Below are 21,705 nucleotides of genomic sequence, written 5' to 3'. Positions count from 1 at the left end.
CTGCAGCTTACATGGCACAACTGTGCAAACAATGGGTGATTGTACTACGTGCTACATACGTCACATGACCATAATACATGGTATGTTGCGTAGTGTAAACATGGCATGTACCCATGCGTTGTTTGCAAGAAAATCTCGATGTGCACATCAATTTTGCAGAATTAAAGTTCCTTTCAATACCCATACCTAACTAATGAAGCATTTGCAGACCTATGTTCATATAACATTTTTTATTCAGAATTACTTATACTATCACTGTTTAAAATATTGATCTTTCCTCCCCAAACCCCCTGTATATGGAAAGGGGAAACAATGTTAGCAAAAAACTCAAAAAGTTCTTCGCTGATTTTCTTGATATTTTTACACAATACTCTAATAAGGGAAACATTCCACGAGGGAAAAATATATCTAAAAACAAAGATGATGTGACTTACCAAACAAAAGCGCTGGCATGTTGATAGACACACAGACAAACACAAACATACACACAAAATTCAAGCTTTCACAACCAACGGTTGCTTCATCAGGAAAGAGGGAAGGAGAGGGAAAGACAAAAGGATGTGGGTTTTAAGGGAGAGGGTAAGAAGTCATTCCAATCCCGGGAGCGGAAAGACTTACCTTAGGGGGAAAAAGGACAGGTATACACTCGCACACACAAACATATCCATCAGCACATACACAGACACAAGTAGACATTTGTAAAGGCAAAGAGCTTGGGCAGAGATGTCAGTCGAGGCAGAAGTACAGACGCAAAGATGTTGTTGAATGACAGGTGAGGTATGAGGGGCGGCAACTTGAAATTAGTGGAGGTTAAGGCCTGGTGGGTAACGAGAAGAGAGGATATACTGAAGGGCAAGTTCCCATCTCCAGAGTTCTGACAGGTTGGTGTTAGTGGGAAGTATCCAGATAACCTGGACGGTGTAACACTGAGCCAAGATGTGCTGGCTGTGCACCAAGGCATGTTTAGCCACAGGGTGATCCTCATTGCCAACAAACACTGTCTGCCTGTGTCCATTCATGTGAATGGACAGTTTGTTGCTGGTCATTCCCACATAGAAAGCTTCACAGTGTAGGCAGGTCAGTTGGTAAATCATGTGGGTGCTTTCACATGTGGCTCTGCCTTTGATCGTGTACACTTTCCGGGTTACAGGACTGGAGTAGGTGGTGGTGGGAGAGTGCATGGGACAGGTTTTACACCAGGGGCAGTTGCAAGGGTAGGAGCCAGAGGGTAGGGAAGGTGGTTTGGGGATTTCATAGGGATGAACCAAGAGGTTACGAACGTTCATCCTATGAAATCCCCAAACCACCTTCCCTACCCTCTGGCTCCTACCCTTGCAACTGCCCCCGGTGTAAAACCTGTCCCATGCACTCTCCCACCACCACCTACTCCGGTCCTGTAACCCGGAAAGTGTACACGATCAAAGGCAGAGCCACATGTGAAAGCACCCATGTGATTTACCAACTGACCTGCCTACACTGTGAAGCTTTCTATGTGGGAATGACCAGCAACAAACTGTCCATTCACATGAATGGACACAGGCAGACAGTGTTTGTTGGTAATGAGGATCACCCTGTGGCTAAACATGCCTTGGTACACGGCCAGCACATCTTGGCACAGTGTTACACCGTCCGGGTTATCTGGATACTTCCCACTAACACCAACCTGTCAGAACTCTGGAGATGGGAACTTGCCCTTCAGTATATCCTCTCTTCTCGTTACCCACCAGGCCTCAACCTCCGCTAATTTCAAGTTGCTGCCACTCATACCTCACCTGTCATTCAACAACATCTTTGCCTCTGTACTTCTGCCTCGACTGACATCTCTGCCCAAACTCTTTGCCTTTACCAAGGTCTGCTTGTGTCTGTGTATGTGCGGATGGATATGTGTGTGTGTGCGAATGTATACCTGTCCTTTTTTCCCCCTAAGGGAAGTCTTTCCGCTCCCGGGATTGGAATGACTTCTTACCCTCTCCCTTAAAACCCACATCCTTTTGTCTTTCCCTCTCCTTCCCTCTTTCCTGACGAAGCAACCATTGGTTGCGAAGGCTTGAAGAATTTTGTGTGTATGTTTGTGTTTGTCTGTGTGTCTATCGACATGCCAGCGCTTTCGTTTGGTAAGTCACATACATCATCTTTGTTTTTATATATATATATATATATATATATATATATATATATATATATATATATATATATATATATATATATATATATATATATAGGGAAACATGGTTACCAAAAATCTCATAAAGTTCTTGACCAATTTATTTCAAATTCTTACTCATTACCCTAATAAACATTCAGTCAGTCATAGGCCATATATTTTTTTAAAGATCAACATACCGGTTTTCTGTTAAAATGGACTGTGACAAAGAAAATGTTTGCCATGTTCTCCTGTGAAAAGGTACAATTTTGTTTTCTTTTTCCCAGTCCGTTTCAACTATAATAGAGGGCACTTGAACTGTTAGACAAATTGTTTCTTCATTACATGTTCTTTCTCATTACATAAATTTATGAACACAGTAGTGTGCTGTTTTGTTTTATGCCTCGCAGTTGGTCTTACAGTAAACAAGAATGATGTGTTTATTTATCACTTATGGTTAGAACACTACTATGAAATCTGAATTTGTAGTAACAAACAAGACTCAAGGTCAGAGAGAAAGGTGGAGAGGATATAGACAAGGTGATTGGGGGGGGAGGGAGCAGAGAGGAGGTGCACAGAGAGGAGGGGGCGGGGAAGGAGATTAGGATCCATACCCAATTCCCACACGTATTTAGCAATTATGAAGCATTGCCAGGTTCACTGGTACATAATATAATAATTTAATTTATTTCTAACAAAACTCTGAGAACATCAGTTTTATTTTTGAAGGACTGAGATTTATCTGTACAAATAATGAGTCGTCCCCACAGAGAGTAGCTCTGGTTTGTTCTATAGCAGCACATCAGTATACTAACTTTGTACATTCTTCTTTCACTAGCAGATTGTATGCTTACATCTGTGGCTAGTTTCTTGATCACACTGGACTTATATGGTGGTGACAAAGCAATTTCCCCAGAGCCTGCCATTAAAAACCACTGCTGCTCTTTGGAACTTTACTTGTCCTAAAATACAAATGTACAGTTGCTTATTTGCTTTGACACACGTACTGGGTACTTGTAAATTTTTTTTTTTTTTTCCTCACTTTCACAGCTCGATTACTTACACACAACGACTGACCACTTACTTTTAGTGTCTTAGCTTGACTGTTTTTACACTGTCTGGTCACTTGCTTTTAACAGATCCACAAGGTCTGGATATGTCAACTTGCCATTTATATGGATAGTTGGAAATGTCCAGTTTTCTTCCTGCAGTCTACTGGAACCCTGTTATAAGCTTTTGCACCTGAATACAAAACTCCATTTTGAATCAGGAGGGAGAAATTATTTCTACTTGTAGTACTGTAGCTGTGAACTGCTGGGTTCACCCTACACTTATTATTATCCACAAATACCATTTGGGAATATATGTATTGGCATTAAGAGTAAGAATCCCAACATCTCTGAAGAGGCTTCAGTCACATATTCAGTTATCAGTTTTACTCATGATGAAATTGACAGCAAGTAAATGTTTATCAGTGGATCAAAATAAATAAACACCTTGTCTCCACTGAGCATTTAAATTTTGTGGACAAATGATGGAGGAAGTGTGTTGGTTCCAGTCTTGCATGAGACTTGGAGTAAAATTACTATACAGACAGAAGAATGTTTACAGTACTTGGCAATGTTAACACAGCAGTAGGGCTACTACTCAAAAACTTCTACGACTGTGGTGAATTGGACCTTTTCACTGCCAGTATTTGGCTGGCAATGTGAAGAAAGGTGATGGTTGGCTGGTTGAATCGGGTTGAAGGGACAAACAGCAAGATCATCAGTCCCTTGTTCCAAATGTGGTCCATTCAGACAGTTTGACATCTCAGAAAAATCAGAATGATAAAAGGTAAAAGACTAAAAAGCATAAAAGTACAGTCATCTTGTCAATGGTAAAAAGAAAATGAGGGGAGTTAGCAAGAGAGCAACCGCAAGGCTATGCTAGAGGAAGGAAATATCCCACCTCTGATGCAGTAGAGGGAAGACCACCTGCTATTTAAAAGCGTTCAACCGCTAGAATGTAGAAGTGCGTATTGTAAAAGGAGACTAACCAATTCTAAAAAGTGATAAAAAACAGAGTAAAAGGGAGAGAAATGAGGATCTTGGCCAGGGAGGGGAGTCGGGAATCTCTAAACACAGCTTACAGCGGGAGACAACCCAATCTCCACTGCTCTGCCCCAACACCAGAGTGATACTAAAAACCTTAAAACTGAAAATAAAAACCACTTTCATGGAGGAAACTGAGAACCAGTTTGACCATCCGGGATACGTCAGCCAACATTAAAGGTAAAGTGAGGGGAAGTCTGTACTTAGTACGCAGAGCCGAAAGAAGTGGGCATTCCACCAAAATGTGGGCTACTGACTGGAAGGTTCCACAACCACAAAGTGAGGGTGGCTCATTACGCAAAAGAAAACCATGAGTCAGCCTGGTATGGCCAATGCGGAGATGACAAAGGGTGGTTGAGGCCTTTCAGGAGAGGCGGAAGGAAGAACACCACGGGACAGGTGTCACCTTAATCGCAAGAAGTTTATTAGACAGGGAGGTAGCCTCCCAAAAGTTGGCCCATGATTGTGCAAAGTGAGATTTGATGTGAAGCCGTAAATCCGCTGCAGGAGGGGTTACAGCACGGGGGTGGGGTGGGGGGGGGGGGGGGGTAAGTGACTGCTGCCCCAGCAAGCTCATTACCTGGGATACCCACATGGCCAAGGACCCAAAGGATGTCAACAGAACAAGCATCACGGTGGAGATCAGCGAGATGGTCATGGATGGCCGAGACCAAGGGATGGCAGGAAAAACACCAGTCAATAGCCAGAAGGCCACTCATTGAGTCCGTACATAACAAAACGCTGTTGAGTTGGGACTTTTTAATAAAGGTAAGGGCCAGGGAAATTTTCATCAGTTCTGCAGTATACACCCCACATGTAGGTGGCAGGAGATGATTTTCCATGCCAGCAGAGAATGTGAAGGCAATCCCACATGATCAGCAGATTTAGAGCCATCGGTGTAAAAAACAACAGCATCCCGAAGCTCCCACAAAATTCGGCGGAAAAAACAACGGAACACCATGGTGGGAATGGGATCTTTTGGACCTCGGCGGAGATCCATCCGAATTTGGTCCCAAAGAACTAATCAAGAGAGGGGGAGGGGTGTTGGGGAGGGAAGGTGGGAGACAGGACAAAGAAGGAAGCTGAAAATCATGGCAAAGAGACACAAGGCGGAGCCCAACTGGTAAACCCGCACAAGGGCGGGAATTAGGTGGGTGGCGTCCATGGTACGGGAACAGGATAGAATAGGAAGAATGGAAGAATGAGTGGAAGAGGAACGGACAGCAATTGCATAAGAAACCAGAAGCTGGGACTGCCGAACAGAAAAGGGGGGGGGGGGGGGGGATCCCAGCTTCAACCAGGGCTAGTAGGGAAGGTACCGGTGGCCAAACGGATACCATGATGGTGGACCGGATCCAGGAGATGCAGTGTGGAAGGAGCAGCCAAACCATAAACTTGACAACCACAGTCCAAGAGAGACAGCACTAAAGCCCGATAATGGCGGAGAAGGATGGAGCGGTCCGCACCCCAAGAGGTGTGGGCAAGGAAGTGAAGGACATTGAGTTTACAGAAACGTCCTACCTTCAGAAGTCTGATATGAGGCAGCCAGGCGAGCTTGTTGTCGCAAAGAAGACCCAGAAAATGAAACTATGGGACCACAGGTAATAGTTGTGCATCGAGATAGAGCTCCGGATCGGGGTGGATCATAGTACGGCGACAGAAGTGGACCACCTACGATTTTAAAGGAGAGAATTGAAACCCATGTGAGAGGGTCCATGCAGAGGCACACCAACAGCTCCCTGGAGCTGCCGCTCTGCAGAGGCCATAGAAGAGGAACTAACCCAAATGCAGAAATCATCCACATACAGAGCGGGGGTGACAAAAGGACCGACAGAGGCCAGGAAAAGAAGTACACTCAATACAGAACCCTGTGGGATGCCATTCTCCTGGGTCCATGGAGAACTAAAAACAGTACCAACCCGAACCCTGAACGACTGATGGAACAGGAACTGATGGATAAAAATTTGGAGTGGGCCCCGAAGACCCCATTGATGAAGTGTAAGATGTGATAGCACCAAGCCGTGTCATAGGCCTTGCGAAGGTCAAAAAATACTGCAACCAAATGGCGGCGCTGGGAAAAAGCCTGCCAAACTGAGGATTCCAGGTGAAGTAAATGATTGATCGGAGACCATCCCTCTTGGAAGCCACACTGGTAAGGGGACAATATACCTCGAGATTCGAGAACCCAATTGAGCCGAAGAGCTACCATCCGTTCAAGTAACTTGCAAACAACATTTGTCAGACTAATTGGCTGATAGCTTTTGACAAACAGGGGGTTCTTACCAAGCTTAAGGACAGGAACCACGATGCAATCCCTCCACTGAGAAAGGAAGTCACCCTGGAGCCAAATATGGCTAAACACCCCGAGAAGATGTTGCCGTTGTGGAGCACTGAGATGTTGAAGTAGTTGGTTATGAGTGGAGTCTGGGCCAGGGGCCATATCTTGAGTAGAAGAAAGTGCGGAAAGAAGTTCCCATTCAGTAAAGATTCTGACTGACAAGGGGTAAAACATATGGCGGAAGCTTCGGCCCACTGTTTCTGGTGAAGGAAAGTAGCCGGATAGGAGGCTGATGTTGATGCTGTTGCAAAATGGGTCGCAAGATGTTCCGCGAGAATCAAAGGATCCATGCAAAGGCCATCCGGGAGGTGAAGGCCCGGGAGGGTAGACTGTCGATGGCAACCTTGGAGAGAGCGAAGTGTAGCCCATACCTGTGACATAGGGACAATAGAACCGAGGGAAGAAACAAAGCTTTCCCAATACATCCGTTTGCTCTGTTTGATAACAGGCTTTAGCATGAAGGCGTTTAAAGGCAATAAGGTTGGCAACGGATGGGTGCCTCTTAAGGTGTTGCAAAGCTCAACGGCAATCATGGATGGCAATGGCAATGGCCGTACTCCACCATGGGACTTGTCGGTGGCGAAATGGTCCAGATGAGCATGGTACACCAAGGCTAGCAGCATGAACAATCGTGTCAGACACGTCACATAGGACATCATTAATACAACCCCACAAAGAGAGAGAAAAAACGACCTGTGCAGTATATAGAGGCCAATCGTCATGTTGGAAAGACCAACGACGTAACCTGTCCATCGTGGAGTGGGAAGGGAGTGAGAGAATCAATGGGAAGTGGTCACAGGACAGCTTGTGGCGACCAGTGTAATGAAAGGAGGAGGGAGGGAGGGAGAAGAAAGAGAAAGATCAATGGCAGAAAAGGTACCATGACTGGCACTGAAATGAGTAGGGGAGCCATCATTAAGAAGGCACAAGTCGTGGTCTGCAAGAAACTGGTCTATGAGAAGACCCCAATTAGATGGAAATCCACTGCCCCACAAGGGATGATGAGCATTAAAATCCCCGAGAAGGAGGAAGAGGGGAGGAAGTTGCTGAAGAAGGGCAGTTAAGGAAGTAGGTGTAAGAGTCCTGTCAGGAGGGAGATAAAGATTGCAAACCATGACCTCAGAGTCCGGGTGGACCCTAACAGCAACCGCTTCAAATGTAGTTTGAAGAGGAATCCACGTGCTAGCAACGTCCATACGGACCAACGTACAAATGCCACCAGAGGCCTGCAGGGGGCTGACACGATTTTGAAAGAAAACACGGAACCCACAGAGGGTTGTTGAGTGATCATCAGTAAAATGAGATTCCTGCAGAACCACACAAGCTGCAGAGTAAGACAAAATATGGGATTTCAACTCCGGAAGGTGACGGTAATATCCATTACAATTCCATTGGATAACCAGTCATGCCGCCGGGTCACTACCCGCCACCGGCAAGGAGGGGGCGACATCCGTGAACAACAGGTCAGAATCAGGTTACAAAGGTGGGGATGGGACCTCTGGGGACACCAGAGGCTCCTTGTCCCGGGACTTATGTTTCTTCTTCTTTTCCATTTCAGATCGAGGAGGGCTATGCGGCATAAGGGAGATGCTGCAGCAAGATCAGGAACAGAAAGATAGGGTGACCTGGGGGCCCACAGACCGTGGTTCTCACAGTCGTCACATGGTAGCAGACCTTTGGCATGGAAGGTGCCAGGAAGGAGTATCCTGGGAGGGACGCCCTTGACCGGCAGATGCTGAAGAAGTGGGACGCTTCTCCGGCTAGGAAGGGGGAACAGTGCCCGGAGTGGAGGGTGTGGGAGCTGCAGGGGAGGGGGAGGAGGAGAGGGGTTTGGGACTAGGGTAAGAGGGGAGGAAGGGGTGAAGATGTAACTAAAGCATACCTAGATGTCATGGACACAGAGTGAAGACGTACATACTTCTTACTAGCTTCAGTGTAGGTTACACGATCAAGGGACTTATACCCCTGTATCTCCTTTTCCTTCTTATAAACTGGGCAGTCTGGTGAACATGGGGAATGATTGCCATGACAATTAACACACACAGGAGGGGGAACACAGGAACTCCCCTCATGGAGTGAACGTCCACAGTCACCACAGGAGGGGCCTGCGAACAGCGGGAAGACATGTGTCCAAAACGCAAACACTTGAAACATCTCATAGGTGGTGGGATGTATGGCTTCACGTCACATTGATAAACCATAACCTTTACTTTCTCAGGAAGGGTATCCCCTTCAAAGGCCAGGATAAAGGCACCAGTATCAATGTGATTGTCTTTCGGACCCTTCTGAACACGCTGAACAAAGTGAACGCCCTGGCGTCCGAAATTGTCTCGCAGTTCATCATCAGTTTGAAGGATGAGGTCCCTGTGAAGAATCACACTTTGAACCATATTCAGAGAGTGGTGGGGGGTTATGGACACAGGAATTGTGCCAAGATGGTTACAGGCACAAAGGGCTGCAGACTGGGCAGCTGAAGCAGTTTTAATCAACAACGAATCTGACCGCATCTTGCTCAGAGAGTCCACTTTGCCAAACTTGTCTTCGATGTGTTCCACAAAAAATAAAGGTTTGATATTGGTGAAAGTATCCCCTTCAGTTCTGGTGCAAACCAGATAGCGGGGTAAAGGTTTCGCCCCTAGCCGACGAGCCTGACCCTCCTCCCAGGGGTAGCCACGGATGGGAAGGCAAAAGGGGCAGAAGAAGCAGCCCTAAAAAAATCTGTTCCATGCAGAGAGATGGCCGCAGAAGAACGGCCAGAGTTCTGGACCCACATGCATTTCATTTGCATAGCATCTGCCCTGATACCACCCACTCTGATCAGGGGCTCTCCCCAAGTGCGCCGCCCAGCCACAGCAAGAGCCGTCTGGCATGGCAGCTATTGCCGGGAGTTCTGATGCTTCAGGATAACAAGCAACCACTCCTAGGCTTACATGAGGAGGACACAGCTCAGGTATCAGAAGTGTGATCCCTGTGTTTTCAGGGTGCTCAACCAAAAGGGGACATAGCGACCCCACCACACGGGCTGGCTATGAACTCTAGCATCAGACAACAACGTGAAGGAAAAGGTGGAATGAACTAGGAGGGCACACGTTGGAGACACTAGGTAAGGTGCTCTTTCCCAAATGGCTCACACTATGGAATATAAATTTAGTAATGAAGGTCAAACCCCAGAGGTGGACTAGGGAATGCCAAAAGCATGAGGTGATTATGCAACAAAACCAAATTGCACAGCCAACATAACCAGGAGGATAGCAGGGCCAAATCAAACAAGGACACCAAGAGAGGGAGAGGAGTGGGTGAAGGGGAAGAAGCAAGGAGAGGAGAGGAAACGAGAGGAAGGGCAAGGAAATACAGCCCTGGAAAGAAGGAAGGCTGCAATAGCTCGGGGCCCAGTGCTCGCCATGCATGTACTCACGAAAGGACCGTGAGCCCCCTGTGGGGAAAGGTGATGGTGCAAAGTTCCTGACCATCAGTCTTTGTGCCAATCTCCTGGATTAGATTCCATAGCTTCTCACTGTGTCTCATGATCTGAGGGCACATGACACTGTCTGTTTGTTGGATGGGGAGTGAAGCTCAGTGGCTCCCTCGGTGCTATCTGGGAGGAGTAGGCTGTGTGGTGCCCACACCAGGTTTCACCCTCTCGCTTTTCTTCGTCCTTAAAAACATAAACCCAGCACTACACTGTACATGTTATAGTCAAAGTCATTCACACAACACTGATACATACTTGACACTTTGTTACAGGTCAGAGGAAGACAAAAGCAGACCATCTCCATTACAACCTCACCAAGAACAGCAACACAGGAATCCTACATCTGCTCCCCTGTGCTCAGTTCCTGAGTATGGGACTACTTTCACTTTGATGGTGAAATGGAGTGAAGCAACAAACACAAGATTATCATCTCAAATGTATACATTGCTCTATTACTGCAGCAGTTTAGTGAGCTAATCTTTCCTGCAAGGAGTTTTGCTCAAGCTTATTTACCTGGCAGTTGCAGTTAAATTTATTGCAATAAAGTACTTCCAAGAAAGATATTTTCTTCAATATTAAAACCAATTGTTCATCTAAACTTTTTATATGTTTTCTTAATTACTATGCCTGCACTTCACCATACATAATACACAAATTTTCAACTTTTTAACTGGAAGATCTGTAATTCCCACTCTCTTCACTTCCATATAATCAACCTCAACACATCTACATATACATCTACTTGGATGTAATCAGTCTTATTGCATCTACATATGCAACCACACATGAAGAAGTCATTACCAATAACTACAAGGCATAAGATTTTGCGGGATGGTATGTGTTGCACAAGACAAACAGAATTTTCATTATCCAGAACAAATGACCCACAACATGTTACATAATTATTTATCACCTCTCTCAGATCAAATGACAACTGGAGTTCAAATACTCACAATCACATTGAATACTTATGCTTCAAGCTATAGCAATTTTAAACAGAGTAGGCCTACTCCAGGCACTGCCTACAATCTACATCTACAGGATGTTCTCTTCCAGATGATGTAGATATATAGATGCGGAGGGCAGCCAGGCACCTGAGTGGGAACTGCATCTTGAAAATCACAATGATTATTATAGCTTTCCTCTGTTATTGTTAATATCAATGTTAATTTTAGTTTAAAGCCGTGATTTTTTCCACCAATAAAAGGAGTTGAGAGGGCAGTTATTCCATAACACTTGCAATCCTCAGTAAGCTCACTCGTAAACTAGAAAACAAACTTTTCTTCAGACATGTATGGTATAAGAGACTAATTTACTACAGTTTTGATATCAGTGACTCACTGAATTCTTTCTGTGCCATGTTACTTAAAATGTAGTTGAGGCACCTGTAAACATAGAAAAGAGACTGGAAATCATATTCCAAAGACAAACTCACACAGTCATAATGAACTTTGTGGTAGTTTATGATTCTCATCACCACCTAAAATATCAGTTTTACACTTTTCCCATTAGACCTACCATAAATTTAAAGCACAAGAGAAGAATTCTAATTAACAGTGTCAATGGACTGTTTCATTGAGATGAAAATTTCTCTGTGAACCAAACATGTCAATATTTTCTCAATTTGGAACCGATCATATTAACAAACAACTAAGTTCTTTTACTTGACACATTTTCTCTCCCACATGCCTATTGGTAACAGTTTGTGAAACTATCTTACTATGCATTTGTCACCAAGTGCAAAAAATGTTATCTACCATACAATACAATAGTAACTGTGGTATAAATAGCTGATTTTTTTTACGACTGACAGCCTGCAGGTGCATGATTTTCCCAACTAACTGACATCACAGTAGTAATTACAAAAAAAAACTCAGGATATACCAACAGCAGTATTACCCTCCAAATGACTTTCACTTTGATGATTAGAATTTCTATACTACCACCAACAAAATGGTACCATCTATTCCATGCCTAGCTACTATGCCATCAGGAGAAGTGGGCGAAGCCTGTAGGCCTACTTGTTATCTAAAATTTGTCAAAACTGTAGGCATATTTCATGAAATTTGCATTATTAACCATTGACTTCCTTTAAAATGGTCCTACATCTTAAATGAAGAGTAAATGCTTCAACACAAAAGCACATACATCAACATTAAAAGGGAAGGACCACGTGTAGGAAATGGGGATAAAATCAGTTAACTGAAAACAAAAACTAATTACTATTATTATTTAAGCAAACAGCAGAATTTCTCTCTGAACTGTCAAACAGCTTTAAACTTTATCTTCAATTTCTCCTAAACCACATTCATTCTTTTATTACAGATGGTGTGTTTCCAATCTCTGACATATTTGTAAATCAAAATTGGCACTCATTTTCTTAATACACTCCTGGAAATTGAAAAAAGAACACATTGACACCGGTGTGTCAGACCCACCATACTTGCTCCGGACACTGCGAGAGGGCTGTACAAGCAATGATCACACGCACGGCACAGCGGACACACCAGGAACCGCGGTGTTGGCCGTCGAATGGCGCTAGCTGCGCAGCATTTGTGCACCGCCGCCGTCAGTGTCAGCCAGTTTGCCATGGCATACGGAGCTCCATCGCAGTCTTTAACACTGGTAGCATGCCGCGACAGCGTAGACGTGAACCGTATGTGCAGTTGACGGACTTTGAGCGAGGGCGTATAGTGGGCATGCGGGAGGCCGGGTGGACGTACCGCCAAATTGCTCAACACGTGGGGCGTGAGGTCTCCACAGTACATCGATGTTGTCGCCAGTGGTCGGCGGAAGGTGCACGTGCCCGTCGACCTGGGACCGGACCGCAGCGACGCACGGATGCACGCCAAGACCGTAGGATCCTACGCAGTGCCGTAGGGGACCGCACCGCCACTTCCCAGCAAATTAGGGACACTGTTGCTCCTGGGGTATCGGCGAGGACCATTCGCAACCGTCTCCATGAAGCTGGGCTACGGTCCCGCACACCGTTACGCCGTCTTCCGCTCACGCCCCAACATCGTGCAGCCCGCCTCGAGTGGTGTCGCGACAGGCGTGAATGGAGGGACGAATGGAGACGTGTTGTCTTCAGCGATGAGAGTCGCTTCTGCCTTGGTACCAATGATGGTCGTATGCGTGTTTGGCGCCGTGCAGGTGAGCGCCACAATCAGGACTGCATACGACCGAGGCACACAGGGCCAACACCCGGCATCATGGTGTGGGGAGCGATCTCCTACACTGGCCGTACACCACTGGTGATCGTCGAGGGGACACTGAATAGTGCACGGTACATCCAAACCGTCATCGAACCCATCGATCTACCATTCCTAGACCTGTTCCAACAGGACAATGCACGTCCGCATGTATCCCGTGCCACCCAACGTGCTCTAGAAGGTGTAAGTCAACTACCCTGGCCAGCAAGATCTCCGGATCTGTCCCCCATTGAGCATGTTTGGGACTGGATGAAGCGTCGTCTCATGTGCTCTGCATGTCCAGCACGAACGCTGGTCCAACTGAGGCGCCAGGTGGAAATGGCATGGCAAGCCGTTCCACAGGACTACATCCAGCATCTCTTCGATCGTCTCCATGGGAGAATAGCAGCCTGCATTGCTGCGAAAGGTGGATATACACTGTACTTGTGCCGACATTGTGCATGCTCTGTTGCCTGTCTATGTGCCTGTGGTTCTGTCAGTGTGATCATGTGATGTATCTGACCCCAGGAATGTGTCAATAAAGTTTCCCCTTCCTGGGAAAATGAATTCACGGTGTTCTTATTTCAATTTCCAGGAGTGTATATACAGTTTAGAAAAATAGACTTTACAAAATGTTATCCCTTCTTGAAATCTAAACAGTGAACAGAATTTATAGTCCAATTTTTTCAGCTGCCCACTAAAAATGCATATGACTGACTGGACTTTAGTTAAAAAGAACATCAGGCTGTCACTTCCATACAATAATTGTGTGTTTAAGGTATCAGATTCCCTTAAACTTGTAAGTAAATGATCCTCTGTGGGTGTTGGAGAAAACAAATGTTTTACAGTCATCACAGTTGATCTCAGGTTTTCCACCAATGTTTCACAGGCTGTAACCAGCTACAAATGTCAATGGTTGTCTGTCATTACATACATCAGCTTCCCCACCATCACTGTCACCATTGCCAGCTGCATTACCAGCAAGGACACTGATAAATCATTGTTGTCAATTATGTAATTATCTTTTCTGGAGTCAAGAAAGCTGTCATTATGAGATCTGTGTAATTGCCTTAAATTTCTTAATGGCATACAACTATCATCCTCATAATTACCTAATGTACTTATAGATAGGGATATGTTATTGATTATAACTTTTTCAGTGCTGCTACAGACTGAAAGCAGGCTGGGTTGGTGTTGGAAACACCATGTTGCTTCACATGGTAAAAAACATTCTCCAGTAGGCCCTCATTGAAGGCCCTCATGCTTAAAAAATTGAAGTAATTTTTTTTTTTTTAATCTGTTCAATTCACATCAATGATATTATTGTAGTTTGCCACCCACTTATGAAATTAGACATTTTTGTCTTATCTCCCCTTGTTCCTAGTTGCAACTCTTTCCAGTTTTCAATTTCCTTTAATGTACTGTACCACATTTCAGTATGTGGTGATCCTGGAGAGAGGGCACACTTACAAGATTTACCATCTTGTGGATGATGACGAGTGCTGTTTTGTGAATCTGAGAGGTAATCTGTCTTCTCAACAAATTCTGCAAAGTATATTGACTCTGCAGGTAAAATCAACTGTATGACTAAGCTGGGCTGCATCTACCATAACTTCCATTTTAATAAAAGAATCCTTAAAGTCAAAACGACTCCTCTGTAATTTTTCGAGTCGTAAACATCTTCTGCTGATGCAGAAGAAAAGTCCTCATTCAAATTCAAGACTGGCCTTTTTTTAAGCCCAAACTGCATTTTGTTTCTAGTCAATTATTTATAGCATTCTTTAATAGGTGTGGGAGGTCACAAATCACAGCAATACATAAAAAATTAAATTGGACTGGATTCACTGGATTTCTAACTAGGTAGTCCCTTCAGTGCTCTCTGATTGGTTGTACCCTGCTAACAAGCTGTAAAACCTATCTTCAGCTCTGAAAATTCCTCGCAGATTAAAACTGTGTGCTGGACCGAAACCTGAACTCAAGCCTTTCGCTTGCAAGCACTCTACCTTCTGAGCTACCCAAGCACGACTCATGCCCCATCCTCACAGCTTCACTTCTGTCAGTACCTCGTCTCCTACCTTCCCAACTTTACAGAAGTTCTCCTGCGGACCTTGCAGAACTAGCACTCCTGAAAGAAAGGATACTGCAGAGACATGGCTTAGCCACAGCCTGGGGGATGTTTCCAGAATGAGATTTTCACTCTGCAGCGGAGTGTATGCTGATATGAAACTTCCTGGCAGATTAAAACTGTGTGCCAGACTGAGACTCGAACTCTCATTCTGGAAACATCCCCCAGGCTGTGGCTAAGCCATGTCCCCACACGATCCTTTCTATCAGTAGAGCTAGTTCTGCAAAGTTTGCAGGAGAGCTTCTGTAAAGTTAGGAAGGTAAGAGACGAGGTACTGGCAGAAGTAAAGCTGTGAGGATGGGGCGTGAGATGTGCTTGGGTAGCTCAGATGGTAGAGCACTTGCCTACGAAAGGCAAAGGTCCCAAGTTTGAGTCTCGGTCCGGCACACAGGTTTAATCTGCCAGGAAGTTTCATATCAGTGCACACTCCGCTGCAGAGTGAAAATCTCATTCTGCTATCTTCAGCCCTATTTTTTGCAATTGCCTTATAATATATGTAAATATGTAATAAGAACTTTAAAGCAGTATTTGAAACTGAGTTCTGAGTGAAGTAATATGCAACAACCAGCTTCCAAATTTTATGTATGCCTCTGACCAGAATATCAATGCATCATGGTCTGCATATACATTTGACCTTCCTAAAGCCAGAAACACTGTGATTTGTCACTTGTTTACATCACAATTCAAATTTCTCTCCACAGACATTTCATGAAACAAAAAAGCAAAATATTTATCACTGCTGCACATTGCCTCACCTTCTGCTTTTATTACATTCATCACTGCAGGATTCACTCCTGGCTCAAAAAGGTGTGGCAGACAGAGAGATTTCAGATGCCTCACAGAAGGAAGGGAAAAATGAACTGACAGATACTTGTATAGGCAAGGGGTTACTTATATTAGGACAGAGCAAATGCCTTGTCTTCAGATGTCCATTGCCTAGTATTTGCTGGTTGATGGCAGTTCCTTAATTGGCTGTTAATGAAATCTCTGGCAACAGAATTTAAATTGTTTTCTGTGAAAGAAGAAACATTGCTATCATACAAATCTTTGAGTGTTTTAGTTCATTTTTCCCATGATGTGGCTTTGCTTCTGGTAGCCTTGTTAAGGCATTCCTAAGAATCTTAGACATTTTAGATCTTCTGGGACTTAAGTCTGCTTTTGAAACTCCACTACACACAACTCCACTTTCCTCATTAAAAGATGTGTCAGCTAAGCATGTATACCCATTATCTGTGGATTAATTTTGAGAGAAAACAAAATTTATGAAGTGTATCACACAAAGAATTACACAGATCAGCGCAACTAGTGCTTGGTAATTCACTAATAATATTTTCACTTCTTGTATTAACAGCTGTAGAATAAACACTTGCCATAGCATAGCTAATGCTTGGTAACTCACTTAACACCTGTTTCACATGATCCACTTCTGATATTTGCAACTACATAATGAACACTTGGCAGGTGTTTTGGGAACACATGTGTTGAACCTACGTAATATCGAAATGAACAGCTTGGGAATTTATAGGAGTATTTCAAGGTCAATTTTTTTGTATGGAATATTCTGAAAAACACAAAATTATTTACTGCATTCACAAGAAACAACTGTTAATAACTCATCAATCTTATTCAAATAAACAAACGGAAACCACACAGCTTAATTCATGATTTCCTTATAGCTTTCACTGCTGTAGGGTGGAGTAGTTGCTTTATTTGCAAATGCTACCAACATGCTGCTAAGTTAAAGATGTGTAAGATACTAGAATGTAAACGATCTTTTTATTACAACTATGGTACCAAACTTTAGAGGTTGCATCTTCTCTAATTATAGGGTCTATAATTTAAAACAGCTACCAGCCACACGTATTGTTTGAAAAAGATAATTTAAAGCAAATCATTACTGTTTTCAGTTTTTTTAAAATCCACATTCTGATGTCTCTAAAGGATTTTATTCCTTTCCTGCTACATATTGTTTTATAGTCGTTACTTTTTTGTTTTAAATTAGTAAACTTACGAGAGATGCTTTTTTTTTTTAACCGTAATAGAAACATACAAGACTACTGTAAAGTAAATAAGACATGAAATTTGTCGAAATCTTACCTGGTTTACACAAGTTTTTGGCACATTTGATGCTTCACTTAACTTAATATCACTGCATTTGTTTATATGAAGATTGAAAAAAAAAATCTCTGCCCAGTTAACCGAATTTTAAACAGAAAACTTGTAATCTTAGTTCACAAAATCTATGGCTACGAAACAGGGCCTTAGCGGGAAAATAACAAAATCTGTAGGTGCCATCTAAGATGGATTTGTAATAAATCTGAAGCCGGTGATGGTTTGATTTAAATAAACTTTTTTGTACCATACTTCCAGCTAGTCGCTGTTTTAAATTCTAAATTTTATAACTGTACTGCAGCCAAGCTTCCTGCAATAGCTCCTCCTAACTTTCCCTGACAAAAACAGTCTCAAAGTAATTTGTATCCACCATTTTACGGCCTCCTTAAGTGGCCAACCCTCCTCCTTTATCTGAGCTTGGGACCGCCAACAGCATCTGCAGAGGTACTCAACTCACTCTACTGAAGCTGCAAGTGCAGTTAAAGGTGTTACCACCCAGAAACGATTAATTCACACTTTAATTTATGGTGTACTAAGAACAAAATCAGAGAGTAAGTTTTATTCATGTTGCAATCATCACTTCGGACTCAAACCAGAATGTAATTTGTACGTTGAGAGAATGTCAGTACGTACGAGCGTGGAACCACTGCAGTGAAATATATCAGTCTTTTGTTTCTGTGAGTGCACCAATAGCATATCTTGAATCAGATTTTTTATTTTATGTCTCAGTTTTGTAGATAAATAATGTGGCACATCAATGGTTTAATAAACTAGTACAAGTACAGGCACCTACAACAGCTTACCAATCAGCCGATACGTAGTGTTTCTTAACTTCTAAACGAGATGGCACCACATCTATTCTATATCTCTGATGTAAACGATGGCATGCACGTGACACATGTGGCTCAACTCTCTGTGGCTCACTTCATTACCATCGCTCGTGCACGCCAACGCCACTAGCCAACGCCATGCCGAGAAGTAGGAATGGAGGAAGAGGCAAGATTGCTGCTGCTGTTGAGCTCCTGCTAAATGCAGTCAGGAGCAACGGTTGTGACAACAAGAAGAAGAAGTGGAAGCCTGTGGCACAATTACAGTACTATAAGTGCCAAAAGCTGGGACATATAGCCAGGGAATGCGACGGCATGGTTGCGTGTGTTAAGTGCAGGCAACCGCATGACACACGGAACTGCACCAAACCAAGAGGTACTGCAGTGGCGTGCATAAATTGCGGGGGCTCGCACACCGCAAACGCGAGCAGCTGCAGCTATCTGAAGATGTGGAAGCAGCGGAAGTTGGCCACCACACACGTAGAGGTGGCCCAACATGAAGAAAAGGTGGACACCCCGCCCTCCGACCTTAGTAGGGGAAGCGGGCTGCGCCACCAAGATGACGTGGACGCCTTCCCCCAAGCGCTGCGGGAAGCCAACGAGGACACAATCACCGTGCTCAAATCTGCCATGGCAGAGGAGAGAGCGGCCCTGAGAGCAGAACTAGAAGAGATGCGTCAGGAGGTGACTCAACTAAGGGTCGCCTTGTACCTCGTGTCCCGCATGACGCCGGACGCGGCACCGACCCCCACCAGTACAGGGCTAGACACAGCAACACAAACGACCACCTCCCTGGTCGACGCGGCAACGCAGGTTGCTAGGGAGGTGGTCATGCAGTCGGGGAAAACCACCAACAACAAGGAGACGGCCCCCACGGAAGCAGTCATCACTCCTGTCTCTGCAGAAACGAGTGCCGATGGAGACCAAGGGAAAAGAAGAAAACGAGCTGTTTGAGTGCCTCCCCCTCACCAACAAGAACTGTGTGAGGGAGGTGCTCACCAAGATCACAGATTCCCTGCGCGACAGTAGCTACCCCCATCATGATCATCCTTACCCTTTCACGGTAGATAACATCCCTCCCCTTCCTCATAAACCTTATCCGTTCCACTGGGGGTGCAAACCCTTAAACCAGAAGCTGAACGGGAGGGAACTCGTCAGGCGTGGAGATCTGGAGCTAATAAACAAACACCCGATCTTCACTGACGAGGACTGGCTGTACATGACTAAGCAAGCAGTCATGTACATCCAGCAACAGATGCCGCCAGTGGACTTCTCCCGCCTGAAGAAAATAGAATTCGGGCAGCCAGGAAGCAGTAAGAAGAAGAAGAACAAGAAGCCGCCGGAATCAGCTGGCAGATAAATTCCTGCATCCACAGAAACCAGAGGCCAATCCAACACATGAAGAAAAAACATTCCCAACAGAGAGGACTTCAGGAGGAACAGCTCAATCAGCTTAAACTCCTTACCTCTGGCCAAGGCAGGCCCGTCAATATAGTGAGTGTGTGAGTGAGTGAGTGAGTGAGTGAGTGAGTGGCAACCTCAAGGTTAAGTGCCATGGAGGTATACCTGTAAGCAGCTCAATTGACATAAGTGATGTCATTACCAGTTGGCCACAGCATTTATACAGACCTGCTCTCAGCTGTTATTTTGACCGTCAAGTCAATACAGATTGCTTGAATGAAGCCTCCATTATGAGAATTAAATGTACAAACAAGGCTCAAATGTGAATAATCTCGATTATGGTGACATACTAATCCATAGCGTTGTCATAGTTACACAGATAAGGGTCTTACATGATGGACTTACACCAATTGATTAAGAATTATTAGTTGAATGGCAGAGTGATTTATAGTATAACATATATTATGCCTTCAGAACAATGTCTCTAAATGCTTTTTAACATATTAAGTGCAGCATATTAATGTACTACCACTCAGATGTTGGCAGTACAAATTTGTTTTTGCACCCATACCAGTAGTAACAAATGCGTAGTGGAATGCCCCTTGCATTTTTCCAGTTTGTGTACGGTATCTGTCCGTAATATGCATATGAATGGTGCATGGTGGAGAGTACCTTGTATATAAATCATTTCCTTTCCTGTCCCCCTCGCAAATAGAGTGAGATAAGAAATGTCCCCATAAGAGCCCTGATTTCTTATATCTTATAAATTTTCTCATTAGTGTACTACAAAAAGAACATCGTCTTCCCTCCAGGTATTCTCATATGAGTTTGCCAAACTTATTCATAATACTTGCACATTGTTTGAACCTACTGGTAACCTATCTAGCAGTCCACCTCTGAGTCACTTGAACGTATTGGCTTAATCTGACCTGGTGGGGATCTCAAATGCTGAAGCAGTACTCATGAATGAGTCACCCAAGTGTTCTACACGAGTGGTCTAAGTGATGTCTCCCTCACTCCCAATCTTGCAAACCATATCCATCTTCCCAGAGGATGGAATGAATGGTCTTGAAAGCTAAAAATAGTTTTTTGTTCACGTTCTGTTTTTATCATATACTTTATACAAAGCATTTCATAATTGTACAAAGAGTACTGTCAGCCTTACATATAACAATAACATTAAAATTCTATTTAAATCAAATCTTAGTGTTAAACAGCATATGCATCCTTGAGTCAAAACATTATGCTTGTTATAATTAATTATAGAAGGAGAAGCTAATAAGATAATTTTTTACATTGTATTTCTTTAATATCTTAGGATTTCCAGTTTTCTGCCTGATGTCTAGCAGCAACCTGTTACAGACTTTTGTATCAGAATGTGAAATTCCATTATGAATCATAGGCAGAGATGCACAGTCTACATGGGCATTATTTTTACTTCCAGTATTTTGCAAGTTCATTTCACTGAACATAGTAAATTTACCCCTATTGTTAACAACAAGTATTATTAGGGAGTAAATATATTGACATGTAAGTCTAAGACTTCCAAGGACCCTGAAGAGTTTTTGTAAGATGCTGAGCTATTAGTTTTACACAATAACTTTACTCACATGGCCAAAAAGTTCTGTTAACTTGTCACATCAAATTTGTATAGAATCCAAAGCTTTTCATAACAGCCTCCATCACCATATGGCATATGCTAAGGTGACATTCTCTGCATTCGTAGGCTATATTTGTGTTGCTGTCCAACATAGCTTGCAGCACCATCACTCACATCAGATGATTAATATCATACAGAATAGGTATGCAGATATATGAGTGGTTTGAATACTTCTTAAGTAACAGAACCCAGTACATTGTCAACGATGGCGAGTATTCATCAGAGACAGGGGTATCATCAGGAGTGCCCCATGGAAGTGTGATACGACTGCTATTATTCTCTGTGTATGTCAATGATCTGACAGACAAGGTGAACAGCAATTTGCAGCTGTTTGTTGATGATG

This window comes from Schistocerca serialis, chromosome 3, assembly GCF_023864345.2.
Source record: "Schistocerca serialis cubense isolate TAMUIC-IGC-003099 chromosome 3, iqSchSeri2.2, whole genome shotgun sequence".
Lineage (NCBI taxonomy): Eukaryota > Metazoa > Arthropoda > Insecta > Orthoptera > Acrididae > Schistocerca > Schistocerca serialis.
This window is presented reverse-complemented; position numbering follows the sequence as displayed.